This window comes from Caretta caretta, chromosome 5 (genome assembly GCF_965140235.1).
Source record: "Caretta caretta isolate rCarCar2 chromosome 5, rCarCar1.hap1, whole genome shotgun sequence".
Classification (NCBI taxonomy): Eukaryota; Metazoa; Chordata; order Testudines; family Cheloniidae; genus Caretta; species Caretta caretta.
The window spans coordinates 17,371,952-17,393,732 of NC_134210.1; the positions used below are offsets into that span (position 1 = coordinate 17,371,952).

General features: G+C 44.1%; 1 long non-coding RNA gene across 2 annotated transcripts in view; it reads right to left on the bottom strand.

Annotated features, from left to right (window-relative positions):
- LOC125637188 (uncharacterized) overlaps positions 1 to 20,107 on the bottom strand; it is a 60,223-nt gene extending 40,116 nt beyond the window's left edge. For both annotated transcript variants that reach the window (XR_007356853.2, XR_007356852.2), the window contains exons 1-3: positions 19,409 to 20,107; positions 3,081 to 3,197; positions 30 to 124 (exon numbers count right to left, since the gene is read on the bottom strand). This is a non-coding gene — a long non-coding RNA (uncharacterized LOC125637188). The remainder of the gene's footprint in view (positions 1 to 29; positions 125 to 3,080; positions 3,198 to 19,408) is intronic.
- Positions 20,108 to 21,781: the final 1,674 nt, after the last annotated feature.

Consider the following 21,781-nt stretch of genomic DNA (forward strand, 5'->3'; position numbering starts at 1 on the left):
TCTGTACCTTTGAGTCTCACAGGGCTTACCTTTTGTTGTTCTCTTTTTAAGTATTCTCCCGAGTATTCCAGACCACCCTTCACAGCAGCTGGCTTTATTTTGTAGTTCTTCCATTTGCCAAAAACTGATCAGGAGAGCAGAAAACAATGTACAGCCTTTGTAAGATGCTAAAACCTCTTGGAGCAACATCTTCTTGTCTTTAATAATCCTTCACCCTCTCACAAAAGCTGTGTCTACACAGGGCTTTGTTTGCTCTGGTGTGGCTCTACACTCATTGCAATACCCCAGGATAGATATTCTGGGGCAGTGTAACATGGATCTTGCACCAAGATGGCTTACCCTTGTTTGAAACTACAGTGATGGAGTTATACCACGGCCAAATCCCTCTGTTTAGTTAAGGCCAAAGGCTATTTCCCGCCTCCATGATAAAAGCAGGAAATATTAGAACTATAATACTGTTTATACAACAAAACTCTGCCATAAAGGAGATCCTGGTAGTTTACACAGCTGTAATTGGGTTTCCCAAGTGGTAGATTTTAATTTTACAGGAGCAAGGTGCTCCAACCTTTCATTTACAGAAAGGCCTAGAAATTCCCATTCTCTTTTCATAGCTTATAAAAGTATCCAATGAGAATGAGAAAAAGAAAAAGCATTAAGGACCCCAGAGAAATATCCTTTATTCAGTCTGGGATCCTGGATATTCTGTCTTTTAGTGACATTATCAATTCCTGGGGACTATATTCTCCCCTTGCTAGGGGAGGGACTTGATGTAATTGAATATTTCTTATCTTTAACTGCTATGATCCTAAGAACCTTTTACAAGCTCAGCTGAAGCTTTGAGAATGACTGATCCTAAGTCACTCTCCAACTTGTAAGACTGGGCTTTTCTTGAAAGATACTCTTCTTGAAAGAGTAGTTAATATTATGACATGTTTTGGTGCCCTTTATATAAGCTCTTTTTACTGAATTGCATGCCAGTGACAGGTGTAAGACTGACACCTGTGTAGAATGAATTCCTTCATTTAGGCACAGAACAGCAATACAAGTTTCCAAACACTATCCCCCCAAACCCATGGAAGGGCCAGTAATTTGCCACTTCTGAGACTGTGGCTACCTGTCTGAGAATTGGTCTGAGGCCACCAAAGTCTTAGCCAAATGCTCAATGCGTGTCAACTTCCAGTCACTACCAATCTGAGGTGGTGCTGTGGAGGTGAAAGGCTGGGCATCTAACTAGTCATGTGACCTGTCCAGAACCCATCTTCATTTTAAAGCTGTCTGACTCCCTTTTGGTGACTGGTTAGGATTGTAGGCTCTTTGAGGCAAGGACTTTTTTTTGTTCTGTTTGTACAGCACCTAGCGCAATGGGATCCTGGTCCATGACTAGGGCGTGTAGGTGCCACAAATAATACAAATTAATAATGATAAAGCCCTAAGCCAAAGATGAACTATCAAAACAGACATTTAATAAAATCTTTTGGGGGGGCTTTGGCTACATCAGTTAGAGATATGACCAGCTTTTATTGCAGTGTCAGCACCAATGGTTTAAAAATAAAAAGCACGTTACTGATTGCAACAATTCCCTTTAAATGCAAGGTTGCACAGTGGGGATGATCCTCTGAGAAACACTAACTTTTCAGGTGCATTAGAAACAGGTTTCCTTTGTTTGTATCATCCATGTGCTTTCAGGCTTCTGCACTGACAGCATCTTTGGTGTCAGAGGAAGCCTGACCATTCCATGAGACTCTAGTGCAGCAGTGCTGGGAGTTATGTAGTAATCTGCTCTTTAGTAAGTCCATATCGCAAGTTAGAGGGACATGTTACCCTCGCTGGCTAACCAGCGAGAGTATCTCGGTTCATGCAGGCACAGCAAAGCAAGAAAACAAAGGTTTCGTTTCCTGGTGAATTTTAGCCTTTTCAGTTATGGCCTCCTTTCCTTTGTCTCTAGCAGATCTAGCGGTGTTAACCCTGAAGACCCAAGCCCAGTGCTGCTAGTAGTGATTTAATGGGGACAGTTGTGTGGGATTTCTTTAGCTCAGTAATTCCGATAACTCATGGCATCATCATCATCACTAAACATTGCAGTCTCTGGCCACGTTTAACTCGCTAACAACACTAACCTGAATCTACACCTATGCCTGAGACTCCCACTGATGTTTTTATTTCACAAGCTCAATGCTACTTTATGGCAGCATCCCCCATAGTAGAGAATCCACTCAGCCACCTCCAGCCTGATCCACCTGCCATCACAACAATGGAAGGCCCTGTGCTGCATGCTCCAGCTGATGCTTCCCAGGGTGCCTCTGCCTCTTTCATCTGACTCCTCACCTAGTACATGATGGTGTTGTGATCTCTTCAAATGATATATAGCAACAGTCACTCCATTAACTATTGGACTATGGCAGAATCCTTATTTAGAACATCCGAGTGGACAGCCAATCAGCTTGCCAGAAAAGGAGGCATTTCAAAAAAAAAACCCTAATAGCTAATATGAAATACTGTGTAGAATTTACATACAAAAACCAATGCCACTGACTACATTTAATCAGTATTTCTTTTGATCTTTACTTTGCAGCTTCTGTGTTAACATGTGGGAACTCAGAGTGTTGCACATAATATATAGGTGAATTCCCTTTAATATTACCTAAATGCATCCATATTAAGTGAAATTTTAGTTACTACCATCCCAGTTAGGCAGCAGTATTGCAGTTTGCTATTAGGCTAATTGGATCCCGATTAAGTATCTCCTGCGTTTAATATAATTATGATAATGATGCATGTTCTTTAAACATAAGATCCAAGATCCTTTGAGCACCTAATAGCAGGGGCAGATTTGGGTTCAACTGCTGGCTTGGCCACTGACTTGCAGTACAAAGTTAGCAAGTCATTTAACTCTCTGTGCCTCATTTTCTCCATTGGGAGAACAGAGACATCCCTGCTTATCCATCTTTGTAAATCTGTTTCCAATCTCTGGACGAAGAATGCTGGGCAAATGGTATTGGTTTATAAATTGGATTGGTTTATTATGTTTTACAGACTATAACTAGAAACATAATATGATTATGTCAGAAAAGGAACATCACCTTATTCTTTCCTAAGCATGTGGGAGGAAGAAAATACATTAGAATACGGAGAACCTCACATCTACTTGCTGCAGGAAGGTCAGAGACTAAGGAGCACATTTTCTGAGGAGCCTTCTCCTGGAAAAAAAACAAACAACAAAAAACCAATCACGTCTGTTTGCTCCCATTTGGTCACACAAAATCCTCACTTGTGCATGCAAGCTGGAATTTGGGTGAAAGAGATGGTTCAGTGTTAGCCAAGGTGATCAGGGATGCAACCCCATGCTCTGGGTGTCCCTAGCTGCCAGAAGCTGGGAGTGGACAACAGGGGATGGATCACTTGATGATTGTCTATTCTGTTTTCCAACAGTGACCTGTGCCAGATGTTTCAAAGGGAATGAACAGAATACTGGGCTAGATGGGTACATTGGGTAGACCAATGTGGCCATTCTTAAGAACAGGGACACTTGGCTCTTTTTTTGTAGACCCAGTTTAGCAGTCTTTGGCTGACAGAGTCTGCAATGTTTAAAATAAGGGCTTGTCTATACTTAAGCACCACAGCGTTCAGTGAAGATACTTCCTCCCATCAGTGTAGGTAATCCACCTCCCCAAGAGGCAGTAGCTAGGTCGACTGGGCAATTCTCCCCTTGACCTAGCGCTGTCTACACTGAGTTAGGTCAGTTCAGCTGTGTTGCTCAAGGGTGTGGATTTCTCACACACCTGAGTGACATACTGTAGTTATAAGGACCTAGTTTCCTAGTGTAGACCTGGCCTAAGTAAAGAGCACCTTTCAGGGCCTTTTGTATGACTTAGCGGAATGGGGTCAGTAACAGGTGGTATCGATACATGAGATTATCACTGTGTCCTAGGTCATTTGTTCAATACTGACCTATGTGGCCTAGTCCTGCGCTGGTAAGTCTCTCTCAAGCCTCCGCATGCCTGCTCACACATCTACAGGCTGGTCTACGCTGCCATTTTACATCGGCAGAGCTACGTCTGTCTGCCAGAGATGTGAAAAAGCCACATCTCTGAGAGTCATAGCTATGCCAACCTAACCCCCAGCATAGACAGCTCTTCATGTTGCCATTCTCTGTGCGCATAAGAGAGTGGGAGATGGTGAATGCAAACTAGAACTCTGAGCAATTAGTGTCAAGAGTTAGACTGGCTTTAGGCTCTGATCTCCTCAGGGTGTTGGTGAGGGGGACTGGGTCTTCTTTTCTCTTTGGAGAGTATCTAGCACATTATTGGCTCTAACAAACCTAATAACTCTCTTGCCTGCATCTTTGTCAAGACATCAGCAACTTTGACTCAGAGCAAGCTGTACATTTGCAGAGCGAGAGCCCAAACCTGTAGCTCTGACATGAGTAGCCCATTGAGTTCAGAGGGGCTCCTCACATGAGGTGAGACTATAGGGTCCTTGTTCCACATTAGTCATGTTCTGTTTTGAGGCTTCTGCTCTGTGCTTGCTGGGCTCCCATGGGAGACTGGCAGTCGCTCCTTTTAACCTCAATTAAAAACAAACAACCCACTATAGGAGTCCCAAGAATTTGCTCACTATCCTCTGACTGGGTGTGATTTGCCTTCCTCATATCAGTTACTTTGGCTCCTTAAGCTTGTTTAACTTGCGTGGGTGACATGTACTTCACAGATAATACCAAAAATTGGCCTTGGCAACGTAAGTGTAATATTTTTCCTCAAGAATTAACTGAGCATTTCCCCCCCGCCCACCCCCACCCCCAGCGGGGTAGTTACATACAGGCTGACCTTTGAGCATCAGTAATGCCCTTTCCTTTTAAAAGTGCAGTTTAAAAACTAATTGTGCATTAAGCTAGTGTGGCACTGTTAGAGGGGTCACTCATTGGCCAGCATGCCCCCTCCTGGCCAAGCATGGTGTAACTTCTTTGGATTTGGCCCTCCCTGTTAATGGTCACACCAAGTCTTTTCATGACTCAGCCCTCTGGCCCAATTGCTTATGGTCCCTCTGCTTCCAGGGTAAGAGTCCAATAAAGCAGAAATCTAATGACTGTCCCAGGCCTTCACCCTCAAGCTGGGCTCAGTAGTTCTCTTCCCCATCAGAGTCATGTGTTTTTGCTTCCCTGCAGGGAATTAGACTATCCCTCTCCTCTGGGGTCCAGCCCAGGGGCCCTGTAATTAAACAGCTAGAGTCTGCTTCCATAGACTCACTGCTGTTTTCCTGGCCCACTTCCTGCCTTCAGCCTGACACTGAACCCCCTCAGGTTTGGTGGCAGCATGCAGCCACTTTCAGAGTGAGCCTCTTCCAGCTTTGGGGGGAGGTCTCCCCCCTCGGACCTCCTCCTCACCTCTGGAGGTCTCCTCTCTGGAAGCTCTCTTTCTAGGAGCAGCACTGCGTCTCCCAGCTAGGGAAATAACTTTTCTGCCCATTTAACCACATAGTAGCAGCCATTACAGGGGTTATACACCCCACCACTGGCATACAGGTTTGAGTTCCCTTTAACAGCCCTTCTGTCAGCATTCCCAGGAGACGGCAAGGCTGTTGCATGATTTGGTAATGGGGTTACAATCCAATCCAGACATCTGTACGGCAAGGCTGAATCATGTAGGGCAACTGAAGGCTGGGCAGCTTCCACTTTTTTTTTTTTTTTAATATATTACAGTAGCACCTGGGAGCCCTGTTCCTGGACCAGGACCCTGTTGTGCTAGGAACTGTACAAATACAAAACACCAAACAAAATGATAGTCCCTGCCCCAGTGAGATTACAATCTAAGCATCAGGCAAAAGACAACTGATAGATACAGGCATATGTACGGGGAGCACAAGGAAGCAGGGAGACAACATTGGGCCTGCAGGATAGGCTGTGGCCTCAGCACACTGGCTGCCTAACCTGACAGCAGCCACTGGAGTGAGTGGATACTGATCTCTGTCATGTGAGAGGGGTGCCAACCTTTTGTAACCCTGACCCAGGTCAAGTGGCTGGGGGCAGTAAATAGAGAACTCTTATCAGCACTCCTGCCTGTAATGAAGGTGTGACAAGTCTGCACACATGCCAAAAAAATAAATTCTGGTCCCTGTGCAGAGGGCTGGCTTAAGGATTTAGGACAGGGTTAGTAAAACGGGACACCCTCCAAGCAAATGCAACAGCTATTATAAGCCCAATAGTATGAGGTGTCGAATGCTCTCAGCTTCTGTTGTCTTTGCAGGATCAGACCCCATGCAAGCAGAATAGTTCACAATGTCAGATTTTGATCTCAGTTACACAAGGGAAAAAAAAAAATCTGGATTTTAACACTATTCAGTTTAATGGAGTGACTCCAGATTTACTCCTATGTAACAGTTCTGAATTTGGACCTAAGGTATTAAAACTGAGTTGTTACTGAAAGAAGGAATGTTGAGCAGGACAATGGCATTAACCCCTATGCTCTTCCAAAAATGGTCCAACAAAAGACATGGATTTATATGATACCTAGTTATTGTACAGCACTCTTCATTGGAAGATCTCAAAGCACTTTATAAAGGAGGTCAGCATCACTATCCCCACTTTACAGATAGGGAAACTGAGGCAGAGGTAAGCCAACTCATCCAGCAGGCCAGTGGCAGAGCTGGGAAAGGAATCCTGATCTCCTGAGTCCCAGTGCTGTGCTCTATCCACGAGGCAACACTGCCTCCCCCAACAAGTGTCTCTGAATAATCTCCTTCATACAAATTGTATTGTTATATTTAATTCTGTATTTCACAATGTTAAATAATGGATACTAGCAGAATGTAAATGAAATTAAGAGGTATAGGCAAGGTGGTGAAAGATACTCTTCTGCTGAAGATGAGATGGAAAGTCAATGAAGCAGAGAAATATAAGCATAAGCAAAAGTGGCTAGTTTGTGTGATAGGACATATAGCGGGCTAGGCTTTGGTGAGGTGAGGGAGTAGAGCGAGAGTGGCAAGGGCCATGAGAGAGGTTGGATCAGGCTGGTTATTGGTGCATTTTATAAACAAAGTCCATGGAGAGTATTGGAAATAAAGGAGCAATGTTAAACTGGATCATGAAATGCATAGTGAACCAGTGGAGTTGCCTGAGGATGGGGTGAGAGGTTTAATCTCTCATTTTAAGGGAAGTTACCGTTAGCAATTCAACATGGCAATGCCACCCATGGATACATTTCTGGGTCCAGGTGTAGAATTTGAACTGATGATCTCTGGAACCATGAAGATGGTACCAAAACGATGGGATGAACTTTACTCCTGTGTGCAGGTCCATGTGTTCTACAGTAGGTGAACACTCGGAATGAGTATACTCCCTCAGTACAGGAAGGCAAGTATTCACCACCATTCTTGGTCTGAAGGGATCAGTATCATGAACCAGCTGGCAGAAACACCAACTGGAGGAGGGGAGGAATTAAACAGGATCAAGTATGTTGAGTCAGGACTTGCTCTACTCTTAATGGCCAGAAACCCTACCTTCCTACCTAGCTTAGCACCCACTACTAATTACAAAAATCCTAAAAAAAAAGTTGGGATAATCCACATGGATTATCCCAATGAAAGACTATATCCTATTTATACAGCTATACTTAATCCTGCCTCAGAGCACTGGGATGGACTAGGTGACTGCTTGACGTCCCTTCCAGCCCCACTTTTTTATTATATCCGGATCCTATTGTCTCTCCCCCCCCCCCATTTTGATACCTAAGATACTGTAAAAGCTGGCTGCCTTCTCCCTCTGCTTTAATTCCAATTAGTTCCTCTTTGCCTGCAATTGTAAAATTAATATTTTCTGTCCCATGTGTGAGGCATAATGGGAGTTATCGGCTGTTAGCATATGGTTGAACTATTGCACCTGCTGCTAACAAAGATTCAGTGGGCTTAATTTGATGAACAAATGAAACATTTGTTAAAGATGGGAAGGAGGGGGAAGGGAAAGAATAACTGCAGAGTGGCTCTTCTCTCCACTGGAATGATTTATCCTTCTTGACTCAATATGAAAAAGCTCATTCAGAGCTAACAGGGAAAGCTAACACGTGACGAAAAGAGGGCAATAAAAGAAAAATACTTCACATCTGCACTCTGTCACTGGAAAGGGAACTGCATGATGATGAACAGCCTCTAAAGGGGCATCAGAGGCCCTAGCCGTAGTAGGTCTTGCTGCAGTGTTTTGAAACTAGTGGTACTGCAACTACAAGATGTGCTTAACAAACCCTGCTGACTGCGACTCGGTCAGGGACTGATCAACTCCTGAGCGGCAGGACCTAGTTCCAATGCTGCACTGCCCCAGGGAGCCTGCAGGTGAGGGGCCTCACGCCCCTGGATCTGAGGGAAACTATGCACGTAGGTCATAACCCAGCAGAGCATTTGAGCACCTGCTTGGGTTCCTTTGACGTCGGCTGCCGAATCAGGGCTGTGAAGAAGAATCACAGTTCTTACTTAAAGTAAGAAGGCGGCTTCTAGCCTCTTTGCCATGCTGGCCCTGAACATGTAAGTTATCTCTAGAGAGGAAAGCAGCCAGGTTTCATTTCCGGAACAGGAGGATGGCTGGGAGCTAAAATCTCCCCCACTCCACCGGTTTGTAAAATGTTTCCAGTCAAGCACTCTATTATTACATGAATTTCTGTGTCAGCTATCTGGGTACTTTTTAAATTACTAGTGTCGAACTCATTACTTTCTAAAGTGATTTCAGATACCTGGAGGATGAAAGATGCTAGAGAAAGCTATGATGTATTCTCCCTGTCTCCTGACGGGAGTGTCTCAAACTATGTGCAATATGTGTTTTAGGTTCATTTTGAGCCTATTGGAAAGCAGCTTTGCAAAACAATTGCACATTTAAAAAGGTATTTTTCCAGAGGAATGTACAGTTCATGAGAGGTTAATTAGCAGTGGTAGGAAATGAAGTTCTCCATTTACTCATAGCACTGGTAGCAATAGTGCAGGTATAGTACTCTGTACTCTCTCATCACCGTGCTTCAATCCTAATCTGGAGGCCCCACCTTTAGGAGTTAGAGGAGTAGTTCAGTTTAGATTAACAGTCCATTTCTGGTGTGTCTGCCGACACCTCCAATAAGTGTCAAATTGGATCTTGTGAACAACCTAAGCCACCCAATGGCCACCCACTGAACACCACTGTTGGTCGCAGAAGTTGGTCACCCACCTTGTGGGTAACAGTCACATGTAAATTATAATAAACGTCACAAATCTGCAGCCACCCAGGACTTCATGATTATCACATTGCCACACACCTCAGACACTCAGAGCTTTGTGACAGAAGTAGGAGCAGAATTTGCATTCTCCTGCATCAAAGTAGAGGCCCCAAAAACCTGAGCTAACGGAGACTCTCCACCAGTTTTAAAAGGCCTGTGGGATTCAGAAATGCTCTGCAGTTCTATCTAGCAGGGAGCAGTGGAACACAGACATTTGCCAGTTCATTTATGTACTTAGCAATTTACATTTTCAAAGCCTTAACTAATTCTTACCACATTCCTGCAAGGTAGGTCTGTAGGTAAATACTATATCCCCATTTTCAGATAACAAGATCTGAGAAGCAAACTGATTTCCTAAGGCTACTCAGCAGCTGAAACAAGATTATGACTCAGCAGTTCAAGTCCCAATTGCATGCTCATTTCTCCTATTAGTTCCCTACAGTCTCACTTTATAATGCACTCTCTTTACAGCTGCAGATGTTGGCACATTTTAGCTTGTTCAAGGATTTGACAGGATGTGTGTATGTCTTTCTAACGAGCATTTTGTTTTCCAGTTTTAGCACAGGAGCTCTGACCCTGTGTTTATTTTGATGGTACCTCACAATACCTTTTGCATTTTTGACAGCTATGGTTCTACAATTCTTGCACCTAGCACAGGGGAGTAATTTTTCCCCCTCCTGTACTTTCTGGCTAGATGAAGGACTTTGAAATGTGCTAGTAAGGCAAATCACACATGGCTTCCTAGCTGTTCACAGAGTAGTCATTACCCAGCAGTACTCCAAGAGCTGATTTGGAAAAAAATCATATTATTGCAAGCAAAAGATTAGACCATAGGTGGGTCTAGGTGCCAAGGAGCTGGTGCTCCACCCTGTCATGTGGAAGGCTCTCTAAAGAAGGGATTTCCCCTCTGTGATCCAGCCATCTAGAAAAGGTGTCTGCTCTACCCTCACAGGGAACTGTCTTGGCCTAGCAGGCACTCTGACAAGTGCAGAGCTCTTCTAGCTCTACAGTGGCTACAGGAACCCCCAGGGCTAAGTGTATTCTGGGTCAGGCCAGCACAAAGGGGACATGTCAATGATGAGATGACATATCAGGGCAGTCTTGGGTCTTGCCTTGGCAATTCCCTGCTGCCACAAGAGCTGGGTTAAGGCAGTAGGGGACACAAGTTAGGACACCCCACAGGCTGCTCTAAGTTGCTCCAGGAGTTCAGTCCAAGCCTGCCAACCCCAGGACAGAGGTGACACAAACACTTGTTCTTGGTCCTTGTGCCAGGCTCTGCAGCAGTGCAGGGATCAGTTCCCCCTGGCAGCCTGCTCTCTCCTTCTAGACTTGCACTGGGTGGGAAGCTGGGACCATGGGATTGTGGCCAAATGCTGTGCCCCACATCACACAAACAGTGACCCCACCCCTGGGAGAACGGAGCCTGGAATACTGTTGCCTGGGAGGAGTGCAGGTAAAGGAGTGCGCTGGGGGAAGCCAAGAAACTGATGCTGAAAATTAAACATACTTGGGCATACTAGTGATTTTGGAGTCATGAAATCCAGTCCAATCTTACAGCTTAGCTGAAAACATTTCATGCTGACATAACCCTCAAGACAGCACAGAGGGCCAGGTTCAGTATATCTAGGTTTGGGGCACCAAAGCCAGGGTGTGCACCTGAGTGCCCACACAAACCCTGGTAGAGCAGAGGCAAGAGCAGGGCCAAGAAGGGCTGGAGCAGCCACTATAGAGCCTAGGATCAGGTTGGGGGAACAGGGTGTGGGACCCCAGGGGCTGGAGCAAGCCCAGGAGCAGCTAGGAACCCCTGGGACACTCCTCAGCCTGGAGTTTCTCTCTTCACTCCCCCACCATCCCTCCAAGGGAACTGCCATCCCCTGTCTAGGATCCGTTGGGACAAATAACTAAACTGACGTTCGCCCCATCCAGAAACACTGGAAAATTAAACATAGCTTCTTGAGGTGCCATTTACAGGTAGAACTCTTCACACCCCCCCTCCCCAGCCCAGCACTCAGACCATACATGAGCAGGGAGATCTTTGTTAGGGGAAGGGGAAGAGTCATAATCTTGGGGGGAAAAAAAAACCAAAACACAAAAAACAGTGTGCATGCATATATATATATACACACACACACACAAAGAGTAAAATAACCCCTGCACCCCAGTAACTTTGGGGATCAATGGTCCATCCAAGTCCCTTCCCACCAACTGGTGGGAATGCCCCTTTGTCACATCACCTAACCCACTCATCGATCAGCCAGCAGTAAACCAAGTGCCTCTTTGTAGGCCTATCTCCATTCCCAAGGGAGGTGCTTGGCCCTATCACCCATCCCAACTTAGTTATTTAGATTTAAAGTGCTGGGTAGGCAGGGTCCCATTAGAGTCCACTGAGCTCTGCAGCTATCCTCTGCATTGCCTCTTGCTGCAAAGTTCTTAGTCTGTGTGGTCTCTCCCTATTAATGCCTCACAGGACGGGAGCCAAAAACATGTTAGATGCTTGAGCAAAGACCCAAATGTTTGGAAAAGGCTTCTCCACCACACCTACTACCTCCCAAAATCTATAGTCAGAACCAGCATGGTGACTCCCAAAGGTCACTAAAGGAATGGTGGGTAGGTAGCCTGGGCAAATACAGCTCTGGCATAGGTTTTCTTTTTGTCACCTCTAGATGGGAGTAGAGAGCTGTTTCATCTCTGGAGCTTCTGGCCATAGGGTTTATTTGATCCAAGATAGATGCAGGATACTGGTGCAAAAGAAGCACAGAGAGATCTGTTTCCTTCTACCCCAACCAAGAAACTTTACTAGCTGTGAGAGTCCTTTCAGGCCTTCATCACAGACCACACCCACCCCAAGTCTCCTTTACCACCACATTTCAGTATATTCATTTAGGGTGACCAGACAGAAAATGTGAAAAATCAGGACAGGGGGTATAGGAGCCTATATAAGAAAAAGGCTCAAAAATCAGGACTGTCCCTATAAAATTGGGACATCTAGTCACCCTATATTCATTCAGCAGGCCACAGCCTATAGTGTTATTTTCATGTACTTACATTCTACAGCCAGCTTCCATATTTGCCTCTGGTGAAAGGGCTCCCCAATACCAGCTGCAGGCATTTCATCCTCTGCCTTCCTTCAGGCTCCTTCCTGTCAGTTTATATAATCCCATCTGCTGAGATTGCTTCCCCTTCACTGAGCCCTACAGCTATAGTTCTACTCAGCTAATTGACCCCCTCTGTCAACTACCTGTCTTCCAGCTAGGTCCCAATTAATATATACTGCTGGGTGCTGAGTTTGTTCTTGACTCAGCACACACTGTTACACAGCACAAGACAAACAGTATTATCCCTCACTGATATTAACTCCCTCTGTGTCTGCCTCATTGTGGAGCTTCTGCCTGAGACCTTCCCCAGCACCTCCTGCTACAGAGTGAAGGAAACAGTATACCTATTAGCACAGGATGCTCTAGTGTCTAAATAATCACTGCTACCCAGGGACCTTCAGAAGTAAATTAGCTGACAACTTAAGGGTGGTTCTTGTTTATAAGGTAACATCCAAATCCTGGGATAAACCCTCTCTCTGAGGCTGAAGATCTAGCTGTTGGTTAGCTCTCAGGATAAGGTTATTATTACTGAGTTTAATGGGGAACATTGTCAAGTTACTGGTATAGTAAAGTATGTCAGTTTCTTAGAATCTGAATTTTTTCCTCAATGCATGAAATGAGTTGCTTAGGTGGACATGTTTGTTGTGGGCATACCGATGGTGAGATCTGAAAGCAGCACTAAGTTACTATAACCAGATCTTGGGTAATAAATACCTTAGCCTTCAGTCTAGGAGTTTGTTTAGAGTGGGACATGCTTTTGTTTGTTTGTTTTACATCCCAGAGTTATAAAATGTAAATAATATCCAAAACACAATTGCTCTTCATTTAATACCTTTCCTCTTGCAATTGAACTTTTGATACTATCATGATGAATGCTTCAGAAAAGCTATATTTATTGAGCTGTTACATAAAAGATTTTCTACAGACTATCTCTTGTAGCTTGATCTCTGTATCCAGGGAAACTTTCCTTCCTACAGTCCTACCGCTATAAACTTGCCTGCCCGGAACCCAATAGGACTGAAAACTTGTCTGCAATTGTAGTCAATTGTACCACGGACACTTTCCGACTTTGTGGCTGTAGCAGTTATGAGAAGGCATTAAATATGATCCTACTTTGGCTTTGTAGTTGTCTTCTAAGAACTTTAGGAAAGGACTTGCTTTGGAACGGTTCCTGTGCTTCAGATATTGCATCCATTCTAGGGTTATGAATTCTAATTCACTTTGGTAGTTTGCAGTTACTTGTTTTGAATGTTGTATTGATCTTAATAATGTGGCCTTAGGAGGATTTTGTCAAATTAATTGAGCAGGCAAAAATAGTGAAGGAGAAACTTATTTCTTTGTCACCCATGAGATGGTTATAAATCTCTTTCTGCAAGTGTAAAGGAGAAGTTAACCTGATTTAGCTCTAGAGAGGGTCTCTCACAGTAAGCTTTAAAAATAAAAGATGTTACTGGTTGCACCATTCAGGCAGAGCCTTGAAGATTGAATGGTGTGAAGCTGCCCCACACTGGAGGATGTGGCAAGGGTATGTTCCGTTTAATAGCCATCTGACCAGTATGGAAGACAATGGCCCTAACTTCACCTTGCTCCTTTTGGGAGGCTGGCCTCTGTTTCTGCTATCTGCATCCCTTCCTTCTGGAATGTCCATGCAAACTCTTGACCTAAATGTATTTCCCATGTTTCCTTTGCAACTATCCATCCCTCTCTTCTTGGCATGTCCTGTATCTCCTTTCACTCACACTCTATGCATGGAGCAGACCCCTGCAACCCTATATGCCTCCTTCCACCCTCTTCTTTTGGCCATCATTGGCCTCTGCACATATGCCATCTACTTCTGCCATTGTGCCTAGCATTATCATCCTAAAAGGGAGTGGGGATGAAAATATTCAGAGCAAGACACATGCATGCTCAACCTGACAAAACAAACCCATGATCTTTATTTGTTCCAACCTCCCACCTGCCACCAGAAGAAAGAGGATGATCTTGTGGCTAAAGCACACGGATGGACGTTTGGAGGTGTGGGTTCTACTGTCTGCACTGAAACAAACTACCGCAGGACCTGCATCAGACCACTTATGTTTTGCAACTTTTGGCATCTAATGAAAAATGGCCAGAGCTCCGATCACTCAGCCCCTCTGATACTCAGGCCATTATATGTGTAGGTGCCCAAATGTAGACTTATTTGGCACCTTAGTTGGGAATATTGACCACAGTGACTTGATGAGTTTGTCCCTTGCTGCACAAATGGCTCTGAATGGCATCACAAGGTATCAAGCAGAGCTAAGGTGTTACATCATCACCTGACCACATCTGAGAAAAACAAGTGACATTCACTTTGCGCTCAGGTGTAAGTGGTGATTTTCTCCATCTTCCCTCATAACTATCTGCAAGTAGCAAAAGCACCCTCCACTTATGTTTTTTAGCTATTTACTGTTTTAATTAAGCCTGGGATGCCTTGCTGTGTGGTTTGTCACTGTGTGTGAAGGGCACATTATACACTGGGGGCTTTTCCTGCTGTGACAGGGTTTTGCAGCATAACAGAACACTCTTTTATATGGGACTCAGGAGACTTCACTTAAAATCTGTTCCAGGCTGGCACTTTCATCGTTGATGTATGGATAGTGGCTGCACTTCAGGACTTTTCCTCTCCTTCTTTTTATCTGGTGGTTGTTCTTTTCTTGCTTTTGATTCCCCATCTACTATTCATTTTTTAAAAAGTAATCCAATCCATTACTTCTCTGATTCTCTTTCCCATGACCCTCCCCCCCCACATCCTGTGAACTTTGGCTTCAGAAGTATCTTATAACCATTTTCATTGTTTTTTAGTATGCTAATAATAACTTATTATACTAGGAGAAGATAGGTAAATTACCACAGGTTGCTGCATGTGTTTTATACATATTTAATCCTCGTCAGCATAGGCCTGAACACTTCCACGATAATTATCAATTTAACTTCACATCACATGAGTGAAGTAGGGAAGTATTATTATTACCCCATTTTATAGATGGGGAACTCAAGCACAGAGATTGAAGTACAGACCATGCAATCCTTGCTCAAAGGTGGTGAACACTTGCTCAAGTTGGTGGAATCACATGTGTGAGTTAGGGTGCATAATACAACCTTAAATGATTTACCCAAGGTCAAGGGGAAGTCAGAAGTGCAGCTAGTAATCAAGTCCAGGTCTCCTGAGTCCCTGTCACTATGATAACCATGAGACCACCTAGTTCTGTGTGAGTTCCAGGTTCCTGGCTGGACTTTCCAACTACCAAAGAGGCTATCTGCAAAGAATAGTTCCTGGTGTTTATACTGAGTCCAATGCATGCTCAGATAGGATTTGGGGAGTTTAGAGAGGGCAGTATGAATGATCTTGCAGACATGATCAATAAAGCTCATTAGCTACTCTCTGATCTTCATTGTTGAGTCTCGGTGCTTTAATTTAAGAAATGCCCAGTCACTAGAGTCACAGCAATAGAAAGTCAGGAGATCCTGTCTTTTCGTCTGGGACTCAGAGCACACACCGAAGCCAGCATCCTTGCATTGCTTCACTGCTCAGACGCTGTTCAAAATACAGGAAAGAATTAAGAGTTGCATAAAATACCACTTATGCTTTAAGCAAGGAATAGCTGCTTATCTGCTTTGGGAAATAGGGACCTTAAGATGAAAAGTTTGTTTAGAAGAAACTGTCAAGCATGAAAGCTTTCAAAAACCATTTTCTTGTGAAATTTGTTATAATTTTTCTACATAGCTCTGTCATTGATTTCATAGAATCATAGAATATCAGGGTTGGAAGGGACCTCAGGAGGTCATCTAGTCCAACCCCCTGCTGAAAGCAGGGCCAATCCCCAACTAAATCATCCCAGCCAGGGCTTTGTCAAGCCTGACCTTAAAAATATCTAAGGAAGGAGATTCCACCACCTCCCTAGGTAACGCATTCCAGTGTTTCACCACCCTCCTAGTGAAAAAGTTTTTCCTAATATCCAACCTAAACCTCCCCCACTGCAACTTGAGACCATTGCTCCTTGTTCTGTCATCAGCTACCACTGAGAACAGTCTAGATCCATCCTCTTTGGAACCCCCTTTCAGTAGTTGAAAGCAGCTATCAAATCCCCCCTCATTCTTCTCTTCCGCAGACTAAACAATCCCAGTTCCCTCAGCCTCTCCTCATAAGTCATGAGTTCCAGTCCCCTAATCATTTTTGTTGCCCTCCACTGGACGTTTTCCAATTTTTCCACATCCGTCTTGTAGTGTGGGCCCCAAACTGGACACAGTACTCCAGATGAGGCCTCACCAATGTCGAATAGAGGGGAACGATCACGTCTCTCGATCTGCTGGCAATGCCCCTACGTATAAATCCCAAAATGCCATTGGCCTTCTTGGCAACAAGGGCACACTGTTGACTCAATTTCCAGCATTCACTTGGTACCATTTACCCAAAGCAGCCATCTTCTACCATATTAAATTCCCTCTATTACAGGAAACAACTTCCCTACTATACAAATGACATGAATACACAAGACCAAATAAACATTCAAAATGGGGCGGGCAATGTATTTCTTCTCTGGAAACCTGGGAGACTAAGAGTAAGGGTGCACATAAGATATATATATAGTATCAATCTATATAAAAAAACTCAAGAAGTGTGGTTTTGAAATTTCTCACACTTCAAGCTTGAAAAGTGAGCTGGTCACTTTGTGAGGTCTCTTTCTAAGGGTTTTAATCCCAAATTGATACACAATAATTCTCCAAGAGGTTAGCAGCTCTAGGGCAATATTGTACCTCAGTTCAACTCCCATTAACATCATTGGGCTGATGATAGCAGTAGACTGAATTCTGCTGTTCCATTTGAGTAATTCCCATTGGTTTCAGAGGAATCTCCTATAGAGAGACTCACCCCCACAAAGGAATGCACCTGTGGAAACCAGAGGTACTGTATGCATATGTAAAATGTGAACAATGTATTGCAGTGGAAAAAGTGTATAACTGATAAAGTATGCTCAGCCCAAAGCTTGATCCAGCTGTGCGGGACAAATGTACAATGTAGCCGTATGTTGGAAAACAAAGCTGAATGGAAGAGACCTATAAAATGCAATAGGGTTGACATCCTTCCTGGTCTATTCCAACCCTACTTATCGTCTCTTATACGCTATCGGGATGTCAATTCCCACTTCCGCTCACACCGATGCTAGTCTTGATTGCCTATCTGTCATATGTTTCAACAAATACCATCCCTTTGCCATCTCCTACGGAAGGAAAGAGGTCCCTGTAAACATCTGCACAGCCACCTCATTGTCCTCCTTCAACTCCCTTGGCTTTACTGTCTACAAAAAACCCTCAACAATGGTTAGGCAGCTGCTGTATTGTGTTCACTGCTTCATACTTTCTTTGTAATTGTCTCCTTGTCTCTTTGTGTTTCTTCTGTTTGTTACATCCATTTGTTGTCTCATCTCATGTAAACTCTGGAACGGGGACTGTCTATTCGTACAGTACTTAGCACGTGTCTCTCATCCCTAATTTGGGCCCCTTAATGTTGCTGTCTGAAATTAATAAACCACCACCACAACAGGGTTATGTAGAAATTACTCCAAAAACTCTACATATTAAATACCATATCCTTTCTGTATGTATTTTTAAAAGCATCCTATGGAATTCTATAACAAGAATAATAATGTCTATAGAATGATTCAGAAAATCTATTAAAAAGTTTGTCTATTAAATGCAATGGGATTTTTTCCTTAAGGAAATGCTTAAATGAGCTCTCTAATGCATGGGCAGAAAGAGACACACATCTAAAAAACAATTATGATACTTTGCACTTACATACTGCAGCATTTTAGATAGCTCTCAAACTAATTTAAAAGCTGGGTGAGCAAGTACTACTATCTCCATTAGAGCTGAGTGAATAATTGATATTTTGGCTTGCTGGCTGAACTGAAAAATCTGAAACACATTGTTTCTGATGCTGAGCTCTCAAGAATGAAGGACGTCACAAAGCAATGGCTACTTTTGAATATTTGTCATAAATCAAGTCACACGGCTAATCAATGGCAGAGTTCAAACTAGAACCCAGCCTTCCTAATCTCAAGTTTGGTGCTCGGTTTATTGGATCACAACTGCCTATGTAGTCCAACATACATGCAATGGAGGGCAGGAATGGACCTTAAACAGGGAAAATGGAAGCACCCTGAGTTATCATTTGAAGTCAATTAGTTAATGTTTGGAAAGAGAATTGCAAGTTTTAGTATTAAAGTGAAAAAGCGAGAGCATTGTGATCATCGGTGAAGTGCTATCCAAAACTGTGACTATGCTATCTCTAGGGAAGGGGTTTGAAGCTGCTCTGTGACCTTATTAGTGTATAAATTTAACTCCATTTTCTTTGTTAAAACTACACCCACGTGTGAAAATGCTTTTCCTCAAGTATGCCACACAGATACATGCAGTAATTAAATAGACTTATTATATAACTTTTTCACATCTTCAAAAATGTGATGTATGAAACTGAGAAAACATGCTTTCAACAAGTCCATCTTTATGAGGCTGCTAACGCTTGCATACTTCGGCAAGAGTAAAGAAAATAAGCAGACCTCCTTTGGATAGTAGCTCATTTTGGACAAATATCTCAAAGGCATCATTCTTTTATATCGTGAAGTCATTGGAACAACTTTCAGTAACATCACATAGTAGCATACAGAAGAATAAGGCATGACAGTGTGGCGTGGGATGAAGGTTTCATTGGCATGAGCTTGAGATGTGCATGTTATTCACAACGGGGGAAGCCACCAATCAGTTACCCAGGTCATCAGAAGAGTTCCAGTGAAATCTTTTTTAGTTTATTAGAGAGACAAGGTGGGTGAAGTAACATTGTGACAGATTTTTGTTACCAATCTGCCTGGGGCCACAGTTGATCAGGCTGGGGCCACAGGATCTTTTTTGGGGAGGAGATGACAAGGCACACCAAGTGTCTAAATTTTAAAGTTTTATTAATGAAATAATAAAACAACAGCCGAGAGTGTTGGGAATGCTCCCACGTCACTCAGGGGAAGAAAGAAAGCGTTAATGCCCCAAGCCCTAACCCACTTTCATACTCACACACGCATGACCCAGACTGGCCAAGACTGGGTGTAACATCAGAAGAAAGGGTGTGTGGGGGGGAAGGTGGATGGGAGTGCTGTCCTGGGCCCAGGTCATCCAAGGATCCGCTGTTGATCTCCAAATTGCTCCAGCTCTCAGGAGGGTTTTAAGTCCTGGACTCCTTGTGGGGGGTGGGTGGTATTCCACTCAGGGACCTCTGCTTCTTGTGCTCTTTGGGCCAGTCCAAACCGGCTTGCTGTGGCCTCCTCGGTTTCCCAAAACATTCCGGCTCTGGAGACTTTGTTTTTTCTTCTCTTGGCCTTTGCTGTCGCTGTCTTATTTGCTCTCACTGTTTTTGCTGCTATCTCTGCAGCTCTGCTCAACTTAGTTCTTCTCTTCTCACGGCTGGGCAGCTGCTGATTTCTTGTCGAGCCCATGAGCTTGGGCTGGGGCCAGCGTCTTATCTTCACATGGAGCTAGCTGAAGTGTAGAGTTAACCCGTTCTCTGCTCTTCTTCCTCTCCCCCCTGGCTTCTCGTATTCTGCAAAGAAAACTTCCACTATCCACTCACACACATTTGACCTTCCCCAAAATGCTATGCGATATTTGCAACAGGGCTAGTCACATACAATGCTGATCTGCCTTCCCAGGGGAAGCCCTGAGGTTATGACAATATCTTTTACTGCAGGGGTGGCCAACCTGAGCCTGAGAAGGAGCCGGAATTTACCAATGTACATTGCCAAAGAGCCACAGTAATACATCAGCAGGCCCCCCCATCAGCTCCCTCTCACACTCCCAGCGCCTCCCACCCACCAGCAGCCCCACCGATCAGCGCCTCCTCCTCCCTCCCCACAACTCCCAATCAGCTGTTTTGTGATGTGCAGGAGGCTCGGGGGGGGGAGGGGGGGAGAGAAGGGATAGGAGTGAGGGCATGGCAGGCTCAGGGGAGGGCAGGGGTGGAGTGGGGGCAGGGCCTGTGGCAGAGCCAGGGGTTGAGCAGTGAGCATCCCCCCAGCACATTGGAACTCTGGCACCTGTAGCTCCAGCCCCGGAGTCAGTGCCTTTACAAGAAGCCGCATTTTAACTTCTGAAGAGCCGCAGGTGGCTCTGGATCCACAGGTTGGCCACCCCTGTTTTATTGGATGAGAGAGACAAGCTTTTCAGCTACACAGAGCTCTTCTTCAGGTCTCGGAAAGGTACTCAGAGCATCACAGCTAAATACAAGGTGGAAGAAATTGTTTAGTGTAAGTAATTAAGACCTATTGTAGAAAACCATTCCAGGTGTAGTGGCCAGTTAACTCCTTTGCAGTAATAGGACAAAAAAATAAGTGTGTGTGTGTGTGTGTGTGTGGGGGGGGATTAGTGGGTTAGAAATTTTTGTAATAAACCATAAATTCAGTGTCTTCATTAAGACCAGGATTTTTATTATCTAGCAAAGTTATGAATTTAAGCTCCCAGGCTCATCATTTGAAGGCGTTGTGTGGATTTCCTTGGAGGAATGAACAGTCACTCCATATTTGACCTATCAGTCCTTGTGGAGGAAAAAGTCCAGGATTTATGCCTTATACCGGTGGTCCTCAACCTTTTTTGGAGCATCAGTGTTTACAAATGGGTCCTGGCCAGTCCCGACCCAGTAAATAGCTTAAGTAGAAAACACACCAGTATTTTGGTCCCCAAATACTTATTACCCCTTACATATAATAAATATTAATTATTAACTACAATAAATTAAAGCAGCTCAACAGTCAGAAAGTTAAAGGCAGAAATCAACATCAACAGGAACATATTAACAACAGTATAATAAATCCTAGGTTCCACTTCATGAGAAACTTGAGCTTGCTTCTCTTTGATGAGTTTATCAAAGTTTGGTCTAATTGCAGTCAGAGCAATCCGAAAGTCGTGGACAACATCCAGTCTGTTCCTGCTTTTATTCTTCAGTAGAGTCAAGGCAGAGAATCCAGTTTTGCACAAGTATGTTGTACTGAATGGCAAAATGACTCCAATAGCCTGGCAATCAAGAATAGGATATTCTCCAGCAGCGGCGCTGCACCAAAACCAGAGAAGGCTCATTTCAGTATCTTTTCTTGGTAGACTGTGATTGCAAGGTAACTTGACCAGCTGAGATTCTTCCTCCATAGGTAGACTCCTGCTTTCCAACACAGGTCCAAATGGATCCTGTATCCATTCTTCACCCTTGGGTTGCTCATCTGGAAAGTAATCGCAGCATCTTGTGTGCAATTTAGTTAAATGATTACGGATTGTTTTCTTCAGTGCTTCCTGGCTAGCGGAATCTTTCCACTATTTTGTTTCTAGAGACTAGGGTGACCAGACAGCAAATGTGAAAAATCGGGACGGGGATGGGGAGTAATAGGAGTCTATATAAGAAAGACC